The 20,740-nt window shown below is 44.5% G+C and overlaps 1 protein-coding gene across 4 annotated transcripts in view; it reads right to left on the reverse strand.

Moving 5' to 3' along the window:
• The window catches only part of LOC145357124 (alpha-1,3-mannosyl-glycoprotein 4-beta-N-acetylglucosaminyltransferase C-like), a 169,657-nt gene that overhangs the window by 109,807 nt on the left and 39,110 nt on the right, over window positions 1-20,740 (reverse strand). The window contains exon 1 of one of the 4 annotated variants that reach the window (XM_080210278.1): window positions 18,811-18,887. The exons of the other annotated variants lie outside the window; for them this stretch is intronic. The gene's annotated coding sequence lies outside the window, so the exon portion shown is untranslated. Of the gene's footprint in view, window positions 1-18,810; window positions 18,888-20,740 lie in introns of those variants that run through there. 4 annotated transcript variants of the gene reach the window in all.

Here is a 20,740-nt window from a genome sequence, read left to right on the forward strand (position 1 = left end):
CCTTTAAATGTTTCCAGCATCCACAGTGAATTGCTTTTATAATATTACTTTAATGGTTGATGGCTATCCAATTTCTCTTTCTACTATTTATATGAAGTAAAATTTTATGTTTGGGATTTTCTTAAAGAAACAAGAATTAGTTATCTTTTTGGGATATTGAGTAAGCGTTGATTTATACTCTTTGTATAACCACCATATTCCATACTTTTAGGGGTGGCACAGTGGTTAGCACTGCTGCCTCACAGCACCAGAGAGCCAGGTTCGATTCCGAGCTTGGGTGACTGTGTGAAGTCTGCTCGTTCTCCCCAAGTCTGCATGGGTTTGCTCCGGGTGCTCCAGTTTCCTCCCACAGTCCAAAGATATGCGGGTTAGGTAGATTGGCCACGGTAAATTGCCCCTTAGTGTCAGGGGGACTAGCTAGGGTAAATGCGTGGGGTTATGGGGATTGGGCCTGTGTGAGATTGTGATCAGGGGAAACTTAATGGGCCAAATGGCCTCCTTCTGCACTGTCAGGTTCTTTTCATAATATTGAATTTATGCATTTACTTAAAAGTTAAATTGTCTCATCTAAACTTCAGTATCCAACACTCAATGAGCCCAAATCCTATTTCCTTTGATGGGGGAATATTTTCTGAGGAATTCTCACCTGGATGTTTACAATATCCGGGAAATTATAATCCAGCTAATAAAAATGAATTCTTGACTATTGGGAAGGTAACACTTTGACTAACTTCCTTCCTGTGGGTGAGGCGATAGTTAGATCCCATGGACCCAAATTACATGTCCTGGATTCCTCTGCCTGTAGCTGAGGGAAATTAGCTCAGCAATCCACAGGGTCCAATTGGCTTCACAGAGAAATTACTATGGTGAAAACAGCCCAGGGGACTGATGCATAATACAAATTAATCCCAGTCACTTACAACAATGCTATCTCCAGGCTAGTTTGATGGGAAAATGACCCAAATCATCTCCATTCTGGCTGGCCCAATGGTGTCACTACAGATGCAGTCACTTATGGGCAATCTGAAACCGTTAAAACCCTGAAATCCAAATTACCAGCCAGAGGAGTGGCTCTTGGGCTAATCTAAGGAGATTCCGCTATTATTTACCAATAGTTGCCCTATTATTTCCCGTGAAGTTGCTCTGGGAACACTGCTTGTTGATATTTATCTCCCAAGCAGCACAGCTAAAAGAATGACTGCCACCTGAGTTTCTGAATGGAGCTAACAAGACTGACATTTTTACTATAATTTCTGGTGAATGCATCATGTCCCTGCATAAAATGGGGTGAAGGGGGCTTTGTGAATCAAAAGAACTTTTCCCAGTCCATGCCTTCTCCTTGATGAGTTCTGCACCTACTTGCATTACTTTGCAGGTATCCCATATCCTACAGAATTTATTAATCATTGGCCAGTTATTCAGTTTTCCAAATTTCTAGAATCTGAGCCTCATTATCCCATTTTGCCATCCGACACAGTCCTATTTTATCAGCAAATGTAAAAATGTCACTTTTAATCCTTTCATCTAGGTCATTAATGAAAGCTGCAGAAAGTAAAGGATCAAGGACAGTTCCCCATGGAACTCCACAAATTACTGCACACTATGTTTTGTTATTGTCTCCACCATGTTTCATCTCATTAATCCTGTCTGCCCAACTCTGCAACTGCAACTGTGCTCCAAGTCTCCGAAGACATGTTGTACCTTGCGTGTGAAAGTCAAATGCATATCCACTGCATGGCTCTCGCCACCATCTTCTCCTGTGTAAAACAGCACACGAACCAGAATTCTATACATTGTAATGAGAGGTACTTGGGAGTACTTTGGTTCATTGGGATTCCATTTAATAAGAGTGATTTGCTCCACAACCATTTGTACAGAATGGGAGTGAATGCAGAGCGCGTTAAAATTCAGTGGGAGAGGGCTTCTGTAGAATGGGCAATGATCAAGTCTATTAGGTGATCAAGAAGGCGAATGGAATGTTGGCCTTTATAGCGAGGGGGATTGAATATAAAAGCAGGGAGGTCTTGCTGCAACTGTACAGGGCACTGGTGAGGCCGCAGCTGGAGTACTGTGTGCAGTTTTGGTCGCCGCACTTGTGGAAGGATATATTGGCCTTGGAGGGAGTGCAGAGGAGGTTCACTAGGCTGATACCGGAGATGAGGGGGTTGGCCTATGAAGAGAGACTTATTAGACTGGGTCTGTACTCGTTGGAGTTTAGAAGGCTGAGGGGGGATCTTATAAAGACTTATAAGATAATGAAGGGGATAGATAGGGTAGAGGTAGACAGATTCTTCCCGCTTAGAAAGGACAACAGGACTAGAGGACACAGCCTCAAGATAAGGGGGGGCAGTTTAGATCAGAGTTGAGGAGGAACTTCTTCACTCAAAGGGTGGTGAACCTCTGGAATTCTCTGCCTGTTGAAGTGGTGGAGGCTACCTCGCTAAATATATTTACGTCATGGGTAGATAGGTTTCTGATAGACAAGGGGAATTAAGGGTTATGGGGAGAAAGCGGGAAAGTGGAACTGATCCACTTCAGATCAGCCATGATCTTATTGAATGTTGGGGCAGGCTCGAAGGGCTAGATGGCCGACTCCTGCTCCTATTTCTTGTGTTCTTATGGAAATGTTACATGAACAGACTTGCAACAAGATCAATTTTAGTTTCAGAGTCTTTTTTAAAGATCTGAATTGTATGTAAGTACTCTGTCTGTCTACAGTGGATTGCACTTATTTTGCAACCAGCACCTCCAAATAAACAGCTTTTTTTGCATTATGCTTTCACCATTACAAAACTGTGGGACTGCAGATGACATGTGTTGGAAAACATGTTGATTCAAGTTAGTTTACTATCAAGTGTGCTAACATTTAGGGAAAATATGCCTTACACTGTGATATGTGACAGGTGCTTGCACAGTCGAGATAACAAAGATACTTTTTTCTGTTTCAGCTGTGCTTGAGGGTAGAGCTAATGAGAATTTTCAGTCTGTCAGATGTTCTGTTACATTAAAGACATTGGTGCTTTCTTAAAAGTGTCTTTATTCCGTCTGCCGTGCTTTCGTTTAAAACCAGTCAATTTCTATTCACTAAATAGCTGCTTGATTATTGCATTAACTTAGTGAACATGGATATTGGCTAGCTAAGAATGAAGCTTTCCAAAGGATGTCTGTCACAGATACTCACCATTAACATAGAGATTTGAGGTGGAAATATTGTTAAGTCCCAAGGTCCTTTTATATACTATTAGAGCACAAAGCTTAAAATACAATAGATGGTTACTGAATCGCTCCCCATCAGTTTTAGGTCAGGTGAATAATTTTTAATTTTAAAGATTAATCTGGACTAAAACTACATCGCGTCAAATTGGTAATATTTGAATAATTCCCCCCATGCTGCAGAAAGGTGCAGAATGGAAATCATTTTGGCCATGACATCTGGCATTGAGTTTCTGTAATGACTGTAACTCTCGGCAGTTTTGAAGATGGAGTACAATTATTACAGCAGCTAACAGGGGAAATATCACTGCTGTCATTTTGGATTAGCATTCCCAACCCCCTTGGGCTTTGCTTCCATTTTAAATTCTGTAATTATCCTCATCCCACTGTGATCACTTCTCCTTTGTTGGTCTAATTAACAATTTCAAGCCTGATTTTTTTTTCTCTCTATAGTAACAGTGAGGTGGGTAACCTGATGTGACAGCTGCCATCCGGTCCATGCCAGCTATGGTAACCATTGTATTCCAAGCTTCATCTTATCAGTCTGTTTATTATGGTTTAATATAGATTACTTTAGATGCCGTAGTTACTGCGGAAGCCACAAACACCAACACTAAACCTGAAAGCGCCAATTTCACACAAGAGGGTGCCTGGAACGCACTGCCAGTGGAATTGGTAGAAGAAATTCCATTAACAACACTAAAGTTTAAAGCATATTTACTAATGTCACTTGTAGGCTTACATTAACACTGCAATGAAGTTACTGTGAAAATCCCCGAGTCGCCACACTCTGGCACCTATTTGGGTTACACTGAGGGAGAATTTAGTCAATCCATCTCACCAGCACGTCTTTCGGACTGTGGGAGGAAACCCACGCAGACATGGGGAGAACGTGCAGGCTCCGCACAGACAGTGACCCAAGCTGGGAATCGAACCTGGATCTCTGGTGCTATGAGGTAGCAGTGCGAACCATTGTGTAACCACCCTGTTGCCCGTTCAAGGTGTATCTTAATAGATACAAGAACGGGAGGCGAACAGAGGGAGAGAAACCATGCTTGGCGTGGGCTTGTTGGGCCTGTTCCTGTGCTGTATTGTTCTTTGTTCAGGAGCACCACTGAATTCTTCGAACCTTTATTCTGCTGAATAAGTGGGAACTCGAATGTAACTTTGAAAACAAGTGTTTATGAGTTACTTGCATCAAGCAGAACTGATTTTCTGAGACTGCCCTTTCTGAACACATTTAATATTGAACAGACAGGCTGCCAGCTGAAGAATATAATTACAGCATTGACGTAAACCACAAGGAAATATCTGGAAACAAATTTGCTCAAACCTATAGTAGATATTGATTTTCAAATTAAAATAAAACACCTTTAACCCCGTTAAACCCATTGATACCAAACACGGTTCAGGCTAATAAATTTAATCTGTACTCTTTGTATTGTGTGTTATTAGAATCATAGAGTCTCTACAGTGCTGAAGGAGGCCATTTGGCCCATCGATTCTGCACTGACAACAATCCCACCCAAGCCCTATCCCCATCACTCCATGTATTTACTCCGCTAATCCCCCTGACATTAAGGGTCAATTTAGTTTGACTAATCCACTTAACCTCCACATCTTTGGACTCTAGGAGCAAACTGGAACACCCGGAGGAAATCCATGCCGATGGTAGGAGAGAATGTGCAAACTCCACACAGACAGTGACCAGAGGCCAGAACTGAGCCCAGTGGTAGCAGTGCTGAGCTCTGTGCATTAATGCTGCCTCCATGTAGTTTATACTGACAATATAAACTGTACTCCTTACTTAAGCCACTTGTACCGACAGGAACCAGCCGCCCTCACCCCCCTAAACAACATCCTTCTGTACCTCACCTCCCGACAATCTTGTGAACACTCTCTCCTTTCACACTGGCAATCCATGCTGCCAACTGGCACTTAGATTAAGAGCTTGAGGTTCATAGGCAGTAAAAAGCATTTGGGCACATCACACCTTCTTGCAGCCAAAACACTTGCAGGATTATTCTGTTAGCAAGATGTTAATCTTTCCGCTTTGAGGGACATTAGATTTTTCTCTCTCTCCTACTTCTCTCCACTCCTCAGAGGAAAACAGTCCCACAATCCATTTGAATGTGTATCCCAAATCTCCCACAAACTGTTGGTGGGGTGATGGGAGGGTGGGGGGGTTGTTGGTTGGTTGTGTCTCTTTGTGCCTCATTCAGGGCTCGAAGGAGGGTTTCCTTACACCCGAGTTCCCTTCCATTTTCCACTGTGGTCTACTGGTATTATCACTAGAATATTAATCCAGAAACTTGGCCAATGTTCTGGGGACCCAGGTTCAAATCCTGCCACAGCAGATGGTGGAACTTGAATTCAGTTTTAAAAAATCTGGAATTAAGAATCTCCTGATAACCGTGAAAGCATTGTCAGAAAAACCCATCTGATTCACTAACACCCTTTAAGGGAAGGGAATGGCCTACATGTGACTCCAGAGTCACAGTAACATGGTTGACTCTCAACTGCCCTCGGATAATGAGGGATGGGAGATAAATGCTGGCCAGCCAATGAGATCCATGTCCCACGAATGAATAAAAAAAAACACAAGAAAGTGTGGAACATTTGTTAACTTAAAAAACTGGCCAAATTGGATGTAGTCCCTTCACCAAAATCCCTTTATTTACAAGTCTGACCACAGCTTACAGAGAACTTTCAGTTTACAGCCTACAGAGGGACTGACACTCTGGGTTAAGTACAAAGCAAGAGGGTTCTTTGTTGGACTATAATTTGGCCCTCACTCAGGGACATCGTTTAGTGTGCCAACAAAATAAACAAAATCCAGTTAATTTAGTGGGCCCTTGATCAGTGAGTTCATATTCTCGTGGGCCAACCTCAATTGCCTGATTAAAGTTGTTACACTGGATGTTTTTGCTCAGGGTTTGGAATGGAGGAAACTCCCTTCCTCTGTCAACGATGTGACAGAGCCAGGCTCTCCCTGACCGGGGCAGGGGGGGCAGATGTACACTGGAGATGAGCCCACGATGAAACTTGTCTGCGACCAGCCCCATGTACCCTCCCCCAGCCTAGGCAAACGCCAGGGGTCAGTCTGAGGACAAAGCTGAGATCTCATTTTTGTTTTGAATCCAGTGAGTTTACTGCATACCCTATCCAGGCGGAATATTTTCCATTTGTTCCTTGGCCTGCGAGGACTGCTGACTGTACTGGATAATGGGAATGGATTGCAGATGTGGATGAAATGATCCAACCAGACAGATCAAGCTGGAGGCCTTGAATTTGCAGGGATGCATTCGAGTATAACCATTGTAAATCTATGCCACTCGCTCGGAACATTCAGTGACTGGAATTGTGTTTTTTTTGAAATCACTGCGGTGTTCTGGTCATTGGAAGTCAAACTGAATGTCGCATTAAACCCAAGCATGTTGGCGAGTAACAACAGAGCCTGGTCTAACACTGAACATCTCCATGTTAGTCTGTATATTTTTATCACCATGATTAAGGAGTCCACTCACGCAAAAGAAAACCTTCCCAGTCTGTTTGTTGTGGAGATTTTCACAGCAAATGGGGGATCAGCACAGCATGCTGTGGATTCTAATGCACCAATCTGTGCTGCTTACCATGGGTTTTGGCTCCAGGAGTAGGAGAGGCTGTGCGCCAACTGGAAGTGCGAAAAGCAGAGGCCAGGCATTCCTAAATTTAAACTATCCTGCAAATCTGCCGCAATCTTAAAATTGACAGCAAGAATGTGTGCATGTGTGTGTTTCCAAGATACCTTCTTTTAACCAGAACTATTTTGTCACAATTCTGGGCCTACGATTTTCACAGTCATGGTGACGTTATTTGTGCAGAAGGAAGGTTGATCTATAATTTCACTGGCTGACTAAACACGTACTGAACTATTCAGAAATGACTCCTGTTTGAAAAGGAAAGACTAAAGATGGCCTCCACAAGTCACCTGACATCTGGTCTTGCGAGTTGCAATTCATACATGCTGCACTATCCTTCTCTGGAATTTCACACCTGAGGACAGCAGGAACCACTGTAAAGGGACTTATTGAAGTGTACTGGGCAAAGCATTTGCATTTCCATGTGATTACCTTTCCAACAGAGACAGGAAACCTGGCAGAACAATGAGGATGTGCCTTCCTATCTCCTATCCCCTCAAACTGGATAATGACTCATCCAATGGTTTAGTGGGTGGGGTCAACTCACCCCTTAGCCATAAAATGAAAGTAGCTGTTGGTTCAAACATCAGATATACAAACTACTCCAGAAATCATTATGGGGAGAGACAGAGGTCATGTGACTGAAGTAACTATTATGAAATCTCTTTAATACAACCAACTAACGACAAAAGCAATGAGTAGACTGGAAAACTGTCAATGAAACAGAAAGGAACTCCCTTCTCTCCTCTCTCAATTTAAGACTCTCAACTCATACAGTTCAAAAGAATCCAGCACAGAGTTAGTGAATTTTTCCACCGAAAGAAACATTAGGTATAAAACTCATCAACGTCTGAAAGAGACAGATAATGGATGAGAAGGAACTGCTCTCCAACTACTGCAGTTCAATTTGACTGTTGGGATCTAAAGGAACTTGAAAACACCGCTCCCGCAGCCATGGTAACCAGAAAGGACTCATAAACAGTGAAGTTTGTACCTTCCAGCATAGAACAATAAATTGTCTAGGAAAGTAACTAACTACACTAAACTTTTAATGCTTGTGTGTCTGTGAGTGTGGGATGTGAAGGTTTGAAAACAGCGGGTTCGATGTCAGATGTTCGGGGGTGGGGTAGTGGGGGGTGCTGGCATTGACTGTTATGGGGAGGGGGTAATGACGTACCCGCTCCAATCAGGGGGAAGGTGGGGGGTGGGGGCATTGCTGTAGAGGTGCCAGCTCTCAGATCTGATGGGGGGGGAGGAGAGGGGCGGGTAGTGGTGGAGAAGTGCTGGCTCTGTTGGGAGGGAGTTGGGGGGGGGGGGCGCGGTGAATGCGGCCTCTGATTGGAGGGTGGCGAGAGGGTGAGGGTTTGGATCTGACTCTGATCAAGGGGGGTATTTGTGGTGTAGGGGGTGAATGCTGGCTCCGATCTGGGGCTGGGGGACAGGGGGGGTTGTGGCAGTATGATGGGGCACTCTGAGGCCTCGTGGCAAGCTCCAAAGGGTGATCGTTCATGATCTCATCAGGGGGTGCCCTTTAAACACGGCACCCTGATCTCCGTGTGGCCGGGCTTTGCCAGTGTGTTGAGGCCCACTGTGTGATGGCGTGAAACTCTCCCAGCTGGATTTATAGACAGAGAGTGATAAGATCTGGAGAGAAAACCGACCTGTTTCTCTGAACACGCTGGGCACGGTTTTACCTCCTCTTCACACCAAGCTCCCATCGCAATGAGATTGGAGAATTTGGCAGCCAGCCAATTCTATGTTCACTGCAGCGGGATGGGAAAAGCCCGCCGGTGGGAATGGTGAGAAGATTCCGGCCACTCTGCCATCGGAGCCATCACTCTGCCAAATTCTGGGAAGATCTCCCTGATTCTGCTCTCCCATTCACTCTGCACTTCTCCCCATGAAGAAACTGTGGATGTTATGGACTGCAGTAGATTTAGACGCTGTCCATTTGCTTTTGGGTCATGAGTTAAGGCAAAACTTTCCCTTTCTGCAGGTAGTAGGGATTGTACATGAATTAATTTAGGAAGCACAGCCTACCAGGTGAGAATCTTCAGTGCAGAAGCGCACACAACTGCAGTTAAACTGTTGGGTCTCACTCAGTGAGCTGGAGGATGGCCGGAGTGGGGAATGGAAATGTCACACTGGAGCAGCGAATTGTCTCACGGTTTGGCTGGAAGTACTACATTCATCTTACTGAGACCTACTGAGGCTGACACTTCTCCAGTTGCACCGCAATTTGCAACTTTGACATGTGGTGAATCAGTGGAACTCTTTGCTGCAGAAGGCTGTGGAGGCCAGATCACTGAGTGTCTTTAAGACAGAGATAGATAGGTTCTTGATTGATAAGGGGATCAGGGGTTATGGGGAAAAGGCAGGAGAATGGCAATGAGAAAGCTATCAGCCATGATTGAATGGCGGAGCAGACTCAATGGGCCTAATGGCTTAATTCTGCTCCTGTATCTTATGGTCTCATGTAGAGGAAGATCAACTATATTTGAATGTCACCTGGTTTTGCAGCATATCTAGTCAAGGAAACACTTCCGATAGTAATACTTCCAAATGACAGGGATAATAAAATTAGAATGTTTACAGCCTGAGCTCAGTTGAATTACTTTGGGGACTAAATGCTGAATTAAATGTTGATACCAACCAGTCGGTGACCCAAGCATGGACCTGCTGCTCCTTTAACAGTTTTCTCCTGGTTACACCGACACCTGCCCATTCAAACATTCCTCAGGGCTGAGGAGATCTCAGCTTGTCTGACCCAAACAGAAATGGATGGAATCATTATGCTGCCTCTCTCAGTGAAGGGCCTCTAAATCTCTCACTGCTTTTGGAGGCCTCCTAGAAAACCTTTTCTTTGACTGTTTTTATGCCCTGCCCATGTTTTGTTTCACAAGCCCTAATGGGGGCATGGTGGCACAGTGGGTTAGCACTGCTGCCTCACAGCACCAGGGACCCGGGTTCGATTCCAGCTCAGTCACTGTCCTGTGTGAAGTTTGCATGTTCCCCCCGTGTCTACATGGGTTTCCTCCTCTGATTTCCTCCCACACTCCAAAGATGTGCTGGTTAAGTGGTTTGGCTCTTAGTGTCAGGGCATTAGTGTGTTAAATACATGGGTTACAGGGATAGGGCCTGGGTGGGATTGTTGTCGGTGCAGGCTCGATGGGCCAAATGGCCTCCTTCAGCACCATAGGGATTCTACGGATTCTATAATCCCCTGACACAATTTGATGAGGAGCAGGAATGCTTATCCCTGACTGTTCATCCCTCAAATCAACATTGCTAAAAACAGATTGTCTGGATATTTTTCTCTCTGTGGGATCTTACTGTGCATAAATTGATTCCTCCTTTACCTTCACAACAACAATGACTGCCCTTCAACAAAAATTAATGGATTATAGCGACTTTGGGATGTCCTGAGGTTGTTAAATAAACTATACAAATAGAAGTTCTTCCTTTTCACACAACACACATCCATCATAAATACAGTCCTAATGTAGATTGGCAAGACATTTCACCCACTAATTAAAACATAGCAATGGTTGGTGGCACATAGATTGACTTAGATATAGTGACTGGGCAGCATGGTAGTGCAGAGGTTGGCACTGCTGTCTCACAGCACCAACGACCAGGGTTCGATTCCCAGCTTGGGTCACTGTCCATGTGAATCTGCACATTCTCCCCGTGTCTGCGTGGGTTTCCTCTGACTGCTCTGGTTTCCTCCCACAGCCTGAAAGACGTGCAGTTGGATATATTGGCCATGCTAAATTCCCCCTCAGTGTACCTGAATAGGTATCGGAATGTGGCAACGAGGGGATTTTCACAGTAACTTCACTGCAGTGTTAACGTAAGCCTACTTGTGACACTAATAAATAAACTTAAACTTATTTCCACCTACAACTAAAACTTGACAAAATTATAATGAAAGGAAGCCAACTCAATAGGGATGAAGTAGAAAGGGTCGAGAGCTTCAAGTTTTTAGGTGTCCAGATCACCAGGAACCTATCCTGGTCCCTCCATGATGACACTATAGTTAAGAAAGCCCCACCAATGCCTCTACTTTCTCAGAAGACTAAGGAAATTTGGCATGTCAGCTACAACTCTCACCACCTTTTACAGATGCACCATAGAAAGCATTCTTTCTGGTTGTATCACAGCTTGGTATGGGCTCCTGCTCTGCCCAAGGTCACAAGGAACTACAAGAGGTTGTGAATGTAGCCCAATCCATCGCACAAACCAGTCTCCCATCCATTGACTCTGTCTACACTTCCCACTGCCTTGGCAAAGCAGCCAGCATAATTAAGGACCCCACGCACCCCGGATATTCTCTCTTCCACCTTCTTCCTTCGGGAAAAAGATACAAACGTCTGACCAACCAAGAACAGCTTCTTCCCTGCTGCTGTCAGACTTTTGAATGGACCTACCTTGCATTAAGTTGATCTTTCTCTGCACCCTCGCTATGACTGTAACACTACGTTCTGTACACTCTCATTTCCTTCTCTATGAACAGTATGCTTTGTCTGTATAGTGCTCAAGAAACAATACTTTTCACTGTATGTTAATACCATGTGACAATAATAAATCAAATCACATCAAAAACCTCATCCTTGTTTGTATCAACCTTTATTGGAAATCATGACTCTTATTTTAGATGCATTCAGAATTACTCTCTCTTGATTGGCTCGAACAATGATTTCTGAAGAGATTCGTCTTAACGAATGCAAAATAATTATGAGATGATAAAGTGTGAAGATAAAAGAGCACAGAACAGCACACCTTGAGCTCAAACATGGCAAGTCTTATGTTCTGAAACCTGAATGGACTAACTCTTCCCTTGTGCAATCTTGGCACCTAAAGAAGGCAGAATGCCACGTGGCACCAGGCCAAGTTGATGCACAGAGCCATCTTCCCTTGAGATCCATATGGTAGTGCCAATTATTGTAATGTGGAGGCATCTTTCTTATGCTACATTTCAGCTGCTCATTTTTAAACCATTTTTCTGAGAAAGTGGTGTTTGAGGGTGGGAGTTGTGTGTCATAGATTGTCACAGTTCACCAATGATGGGCAAGGTGGATGCTGGCTATTGGTGCCATCGTTTAGGTCACACTGGAACAGCTCCACTTGGAGAACAGGTAACTTTGACACAGCAATCTTGGAAACGAGGGTTGCTAATGATCATTTTATGTGTTTGGCAGACATTCCTTTTAAAATAAATGGGTTAATGTTCAAAAAGGAAAGTCGCATAAATGTGAAAATCACCTATTGTGCAGCCAACAGTAATTTCTCGGTTCAAAAATCAGAGTGGTGTAATAAACCAAGAGACTAATACACTATTTTGTGATAAGACTGCTGCAGTGTACATGATTTAACATTACAGTGGTCTCCTGTCTAGTTTTGTTGTGTACAAAATGCAATAACAGGTCACTACAGTAATACAGTGGATTGTGTTACTCAACTAGTAATCCAGAGGTTTGATTAATATGGTAGAGAATGTGAGTACAAGTCCCATGACAGCTTCAGAATTCAATTTCAGTTTCAATAAAAAAACTGGAAATGCCACTGAAAGTTTTAAATTGCCACACGTACTCAACCCTTTCACAAACAACCTTCTGGGAACGAAACGGGTGGCACGGTGGTTAGCACTGCTGCAACACAGCACCAGGGACCCGGGTTCGATTATAAGAACATAAGAACATAAGAAATAGGAGCAGGAGTAGGCCATCTAGCCCTTCGAGCCTGCCCCGCCATTCAGTAAGATCATGGCTGATCTGTCATGCCTCAGTTCCACTTTCCCGCCCTCTCCCCATAACCCTTAATCCCCTCTCTTATCAAAAACCCATCAACCCGCTTCTTAAAAATATTTAGCGAGGCAGCCTCCACCACTTCAACGGGCAGAGAATTCCAGAGATTCACCACCCTTTGAGTGAAGAAGTTCCTCCTCAACTCCGTTCTAAACCGCCCCCCCTTTATCTTGAGGCTGTGCCCCCTAGTCCTACTGTCTTTTTTGAGCGGGAAGAGTCTCTCCACCTCTATCCTATCCATCCCATTCATCATCTTATACGTCTCAATGAGATCTCCCCTCATTCTTCTAAACTCTAACGAGTACAAGCCTAGTTTATTCAGCCTCTCCTCATAGCTCAACCCCCTCAACTCCGGTATCAGCCTAGTAAACCTCCTCTGCACTCCCTCCAAGGCCAAAATATCCTTGCGCAGGTGCGGCACCCAAAACTGCACACAGTACTCCAGCTGCGGCCTCACCAATGCCCTATACAGCTGCAGCAAGACCTCCCTACTTTTATATTCAATCCCCCTCGCTATGAAGGCCAGCATCCCATTCGCCTTCCTGACCACCTGCTGCACCTGCAGGCTGGGTTTTTGCGACTCATGCACAAGGACCCCGAGGTCCCTCTGCACCGTCGCCTGCTGCAGTTTTTCGCCACGTAAGTAATAGTCCTTCCTACCATTCTTCCTACCAAAGTGGACCACCTCACACTTGCCAACATTAAATTCCATTTGCCATTTCCTGGCCCATTCGCCCAGCCTATCTAGATCCTTCTGCAGACTCTCCACACCCTCCGCACAATTTGCCGTTCCCCCAATCTTGGTGTCATCAGCAAATTTCGACACCCTACACTCGGTTCCCTCCTCCAGATCATCTATATAAATGGTAAATAGCTGAGGCCCCAGCACCGACCCCTGGCTTTGATTCCTGGCTTTGGTCGCTGTCTGTACAGAGTCTGCATGTTCTCCCCGTGGGATTCCTCTGGGTGCTCTGGTTTCCTCCCACAGTCTGAAAGATGTGCTGGTTAAGTGCGTTCTCCCTCAATGTACCCAAACAGGCGCCAGAGGGGATTTTCACAGTAACTTCATTGCAGTGTTAATGTAAGCCTACTTGTGACACTAATAAAGACTTTTATTTTTTACCCTGTCTGCCTTATTGCACAATCCTACTCCATCCCCAAATTAACGCGGTTGACTCTTAACTGCTGCCTGAAATGACCTAGCAAATGGCTCAGTTGTATCTAGAACAACAAGGCCACAAATAAAAGCCTTACTGCATCCTGAGAGTGTTATTTGAAAAACATTTAAAATGACAAAATGCTGCCTCCAATATGTCGAAAGGCGGAGCAAATACGGTGCCCCGTGTGGAAATTTGGCGCATCAGAAATTAAATCAGGTGTATACCATCTTCACTTCTACATTGCTGTGGTGTGGTCTAACCTAAACACAAGTCTAAAAATAATAGTTTATCAATAATTCTGTTGGCAGGAAAGGTTATCTAACAGCAGGATATGAATTATTTCTTTCTTCCAACTCCCTCGTCTTGTCATCCTAAATTAAAGCAATCAGCATAAATAGAATATCAGAAGAGTAGACTTGAACCAGTGGAGCAAAGCAGGAAAGAACAGAGTCCCCGTGCACGCTGTGGCCTATAGAGATGTAGAATCTTTACTGAAATATCATATCAGGAGCGAGCAGGATTCCAGCTCATATTATAGTCAAATGCCAAACCGCTTTCCATGAAGCAGCAGGCAAACAGATGCAGCCTTAGAAGATTTCTATTTGTCCTTTGACGCTTTCCTACGAGCTTCTTGTGCAATGTTATAAAGACAGGTTGGAGAGCTCATTATCAATGTTAATGAATGCATAATAAGGATACTTACACAGATGCACATCATTTGCACTACCACATGGGGTGCGGGAACTGATTAGCAGGTTCCCATTTGAAGCAGTCAGAAGTTAAAAAGAAAATTAAATATTTTAATGACAGCAATGCTGCCGGGGAGTTTTAGAGAAATTCATTTTCTTTTCATTAAGCACCATTACCAAACAGACAGAGGTATACGGTGTCTGCCACATGTTAAAGGTGAAATCACCAGTCCCAGGTGACCTGTGGCTGCCCTCTCCCCTTTGAGAGGGGGCTGACTGGTGGGGGTTTAACCTGATTTAACATGAAGGTGGACCTTCATGACTAATCTCAGTCAGTCAGGGACTCGAATCCACCAATGCCTCTACTTTCTCAGAAGACTAAGGAAATTTGGCATGTCAGCTACGACGCTCGCTAACTTTTACAGATGCGTCATAGAAAGCATTCTTCCTGGTTGTATCACAGCTTGGCATGGGCTCCTGCTCTGCCCAAGACCGCAAGGAAATACAAAAGATCATGTAGCCCAATCCATCACACAAACCAGCCTCCCAACCATTGACTCTGTCTACACTTCCCGCTGCCTCGGCAAAGCAGCCGGCATAATTAAGGACTCCACGCATTCTCTCTTCCATCTTCTTCCACTGGAAAAAGATACAAAAGTCTGAGGTCATGTACCAACCGACTCAAGAACAGCTTCTTCCCTGCTGCTGTCAGACTTCTGAATGGACCCACCTCGCATTAAGTTGATCTTTCTCTACGCCCAAGCTATGGCTGTTACACTACATTCTGAACTCTCTCCTTTCATTCTCTATGAACAGTATGCTTTGCCTGTATAGTGTAAGAAACAATACTTTTCGCTGTATGTTAATACATGTGACAATAATGAATCAAATATCAAATGTTCTGCATCACTAACCAGGGGTTCAGCCAAAGTGAGCTAGTTGCCAAATGTGATAAGAACATGAGACCACTGAGATTAGTTAAAAAGCTCATTTATCTACAAAGACTATTGAGTGTTTCCTGTGGTTACCTGTGATTAATTGGATTAGCAGGAATCCACTGCGGTAGAAATTTACAATGTCATATCAGAAGGGGATTTTCACAGTAACTTCAGTGCAGTGTTAATGTACGCCTACTTGTGCTACTAATTAATTAAGCTTTCAAAAGGTGTGTTTTTGATAGGGTGAATGGTCTGTCGCATCAAATTACATAAAAGTTAGAAGTTTATTTATTAGTGTCACAAGTAAGGCTTACATTAACACTGCAATGAAGTTACTGTGAAAATCCCCTAGTTGCCACATTCCAGCACCTGTTTGGGTACACTGAGGGAGAATTTAGCATGGCCATTGCACCTAACCAACATGTCTTTTGGACTGCGGGAGGAAACCGGAGCACCCAGAGGAAACCCACACAGGAAGGTAGGTCTGCTGAGGAGCAGTGGAGGATCTTTAAGGAGATCTTTCTTGGTGCTCAGCAGAAATTTATTCCGATGGTTAAAAAGGACAGTAGGAAGAGAGGTAATAAGCCGTGGATAACGAAGGAGGTGAAGGAAAGTGTTAAATTAAAAGCGGAGGAATCTAGAGTAGCTAAGAGCAGTGGGCGAGAAGAGGATTGGGAAAGGTTTAAATGTCAACAAAGATTGACAAAGAAGTTGATAAAGGAGGGTAGGAGAAGCTATGAGGCTGGGCTAGCACTTAATATAAAAAAGGATAGCAAGAGTTTTTATAAATATATAAAAAGGAAGAGGCTGGCTAGGGTGAACGTTGGTCCTTTAGAGGATGAGAAAGGGGAGCTAGTGGTAGGGGATGGGGATATGGCTGAGGTCTTGAATAACTTTTTTGTTTCTGTCTTCACGGAGGAGGACGTGAATAATTTGCCGGGTGTTAGCGATGGAAAGGTGGTAGGAATGGAGGGTCTTAATGACATTACTGTTACTAGAGAGGTGGTGCTCGACAGACTGGAGGGGCTGATTGTGGACAAGTCCCCAGGACCGGATGGAATGCATCCGAGGGTTCTGAAAGAAATGGCGGAGGTGATAGTGGATGCCTTGGTGGTTATTTTCCAGACGTCGCTGGATTCCGGGGAAGTGCCGGAAGATTGGAAAACGGCTAATGTTACGCCGTTGTTTAAGAAGGGTGCCAGGCAAAAGGCGGGGAATTATAGGCCGGTTAGTTTAACGTCTGTGGTAGGTAAAATGTTAGAATCCGTCATTAAGGAGGAAATTGCGAGGCATCTTGAAGGGAATTGCTTGATAGGGCGGACGCAACACGGTTTCATTAAAGGGAAGTCGTGTCTGACAAATTTACTGGAGTTCTATGAGGATGTGTCTAGGGCAGTGGATAGAGGAGAGCCGGTGGATGTGGTCTTTCTGGATTTTCAGAAGGCGTTTGACAAGGTACCTCACAAGAGGTTATTGCAGAAGGTCAGGGGACATGGAGTTGGGGGTAGGGTGTTAGCGTGGATAGAGGATTGGTTGTCAAATAGGAGGCAGAGAGTGGGGGTCAATGGGTGCTATTCGGATTGGCGGTTGGTGACTAGTGGGGTGCCCCAGGGGTCGGTGCTGGGGCCTCAGCTATTTACCATTTATATAGATGATCTGGAGGAGGGAACCGAGTGCAGGGTGTCGAAATTTGCTGATGACACCAAGATTGGGGGAAAGGCAAATTGTGCGGAGGGTGTGGAAAGTCTGCAGAAGGATCTAGATAGGCTGGGCGAATGGGCCAGGAAATGGCAAATGGAATTTAATGTTGGCAAGTGTGAGGTGGTCCACTTTGGTAGGAAGAATGGTAGGAAGGACTATTACTTACGTGGCGAAAAACTGCAGCAGGCGACGGTGCAGAGGGACCTCGGGGTCCTTGTGCATGAGTCGCAAAAACCCAGCTTGCAGGTGCAGCAGGTGGTCAGGAAGGCGAATGGGATGCTGGCCTTCATAGCGAGGGGGATTGAATATAAAAGTAGGGAGGTCTTGCTGCAGCTGTATAGGGCATTGGTGAGGCCGCAGCTGGAGTACTGTGTGCAGTTTTGGGCGCCGCACCTGCGCAAGGATATTTTGGCCCTGGAGGGAGTGCAGAGGAGGTTTACTAGGCTGATACCGGAGTTGAGGGGATTGAGCTATGAGGAGAGGCTGAATAAACTAGGCTTGTACTCGTTAGAGTTTAGAAGAATGAGGGGAGATCTCATTGAGACGTATAAGATGATGAATGGGATGGATAGGATAGAGGTGGAGAGACTCTTCCCGCTCAAAAAAGACAGTAGGACTAGGGGGCACAGCCTCAAGATAAAGGGGAGGCGGTTTAGAACGGAGTTGAGGAGGAACTTCTTCACTCAAAGGGTGGTGAATCTCTGGAATTCTCTGCCCGTTGAAGTGGTGGAGGCTGCCTCGCTAAATATTTTTAAGAAGCGGGTTGATGGGTTCTTGATAAGAGAGGGGATTAAGGGTTATGGGGAGAGGGCGGGAAAGTGGAACTGAGCCACAACAGATCAGCCATGATCTTATTGAATGGCGGGGCAGGCTCGAAGGGCTAGATGGCCTACTCCTGCTCCTATTTCTTATGTTCTTATGACACAGAGAGAATGTGCAAACTCCAGGAACCCAGGTTCCTGGCGCTGTGAGGCAGCAGTGCTAACTAACCACTGTGCCACCTTACAGCCTAGCAATAGGCTCTCTGTGTCAACTTGTCTTCTCCACATATTCCTTCTACTCTACTCATTGAGCACCATCCGTTCTCCCTCCTCTGTGCTATCTGGTTTTCCCTTAAATCTATTCTATTTAATGACTGAAGGCTGTAGCACATTCCACATTCTAACCACACTCTGCCTACGCGAGTAAGTGTTTGTATACATGATAACCTGCAAAAGCAACAAAACTTGCCAATGGTTTCAAACCAGCTGATGACTCAAACCGCCCTGAATGTGGACCCATAACATGTAATTACACTGTAAGCGCAATGTGACACAGGACCTTAGGACTTTGACTGCAAGTACATTCAATATTCCATAGATTGTCAGGTGGTGGCAAACATCAGGGAGGTTATTCTTTGTTTCTGATGTGGAAATTGCTGGGTGTTATGGCTATGTTCCAGAACTCTCTATTGCCAAATCTAATAAATAGTTATAAAATTGTTCACATAGTGTCACAGGAATTTCTTTCCATTCCCTACCCATTTACAGGAGCAACTTTTGTCATTCCACCACTAACTCCCCCCTTCCTGCCCCTCCCCCTCACCGGCACCCTTTCAACATACTCTGGAATTTTTCACCCACCTCTTCCCGTCGCTCGCAGACGCAGACTTTTCTGGATCTTCCCCCATTTTTACAATCTCTTTGCAATCAGGTTGATGTAGTTCAGGCTCCGGGACACCCTGGTATTCCCCTAGCCCCGAGACAGCCTTCAAAGCTGCTCTGAGCTTCTCCGTAATGCCGTTTTATTGAGTTGATCAAATATTGTTCACTCTGGATGGAGCTGGCACATATCGCAGAATCCAATCCTTTGGGGATATTTCAACATCCACTGTTTACAACAGAGGATTAGAGGCAGCATCAGCACTGATTAAAGTCCACAAAAGCAGACAACTGTATCCAGGTCAAACCTAGGCCACAGGCTTGTACACTATCATATTCTCTTCATTGAATGAAAATTATCTTCAGAAACAAAAATCATCGGATAAGAAAAAATAATCCCAATTCTAACCTTTCTTACATGACGTTATCATTACCAATGATCAAGTTATCAATCATATCACCCTTAACAAGTGTGACTCAACTGTAGAAGGCTGCTCAATGAAGATTACATCGAAATACCCGTCTTTGTACAGGATTCAGACTTGATTCGATTGAACTTATTTTCCTTCCTGTAACTAGACTTGAACTCCTCACAACTAATCTGGATTGGCTCAGTTTGTTCCATTATAAATTATTGACTTTATATCCAGTAATCACATCTAGAATCCCCACAGTGCAGAAGGAGGCCATTTGGCCCATTGAGTCTGCACCAACCAAAATCCCATCCAGGCCCTATTCCCGTAACCCCACACATTTACCCCGCTAATCCCCTGACACTAGGGTCAATTTAGCACAGCCAATCAACCTAAATGTTCTGCACACATGAGGATGGTCTCAACTGGGATCTTGGGTTCATGTCACACTATCTGTAACCCCCATGACTTGTCTGGGCAAAATCTCACTAACTGTCCTGTCTGGAGACAATACACATCTCTTTAACGTGTTTAAAGCTCTCTCCGCTCACAATGTCTGTACCTTTAAGACTTGATTATCTACAAAGAATCGCATTCCAACCATTATCTTGTAAATTGAGTTTATGTCTATATACGCCCTGTTTGTGAACAGAATTCCTACTCACCTGAAGAAGAAGCAACGCTCTGAAAGCTTGTGCTACCAAATAAACCTGTTGGACTTTAACCTGGTGTTGTGAGACATCTTACAATCAACCTAACCCACACATCTTTGGAGTGTGGGAGGAAACCGGAGCACCCGAGCAGACACGGGGATAATTTGCAAACTCCACACAGGCAGTGACCCAAGGCCAGAATTGAACCTGGTTCTCTGACACCGTGAGGCAGCAATGCTAACCACTGTGCCATCCATCTCTATGAAACAGAACATCTGCTTAAACAGTGACATGAAGGAGTGTAGTGGAGGCTATCCAGATTAATCCTTGAGATGGTGGGATTGTTTTTTGTGGGGAGTTTGAGGAGACTGGGTCTCTTATCACTTGGGTTTTGAAGAATGAGAGATGACCTCATTGAAACTTACAAATTTCTTGTAGGTCATGACAGGTGGATGTTGATAAGATGCTTCTCTAGCTGGTGAGTCTAAAAGTAAGGGAAATAATCTCAGGATAAGGGGAAGGCCACTTAAGATGGAGATGAGGAAGAATTTCTTCACACAGAGGGTGCTGAACGCTTAGAATTCTCTCGCCCAGAAGGTTGTGGAAGCCCAATCACTGACCATGTTCAAAACTGAAATCAATTTACTTCTAGAGACTAACAACATCAATGGGTGTGGATAGTAGTGTTGGGGTAGGCAATTAGACCACAGTGAACAGCGGAACAGAATCAATGGGCTGAATGATCTACTCACATTCCTATGTTCCCAACTCTTAACTTTAGGGGGTTTAAAGCCCCCACTATATACCCCCAAAATTGCATTCTTTCCATTGATATCAACTGTTTTG

Source organism: Carcharhinus amblyrhynchos, chromosome 22, assembly GCF_965287045.1.
Source record: "Carcharhinus amblyrhynchos chromosome 22, sCarAmb.v2.hapA, whole genome shotgun sequence".
In the NCBI taxonomy this organism is placed as follows: Eukaryota; Metazoa; Chordata; class Chondrichthyes; order Carcharhiniformes; family Carcharhinidae; genus Carcharhinus; species Carcharhinus amblyrhynchos.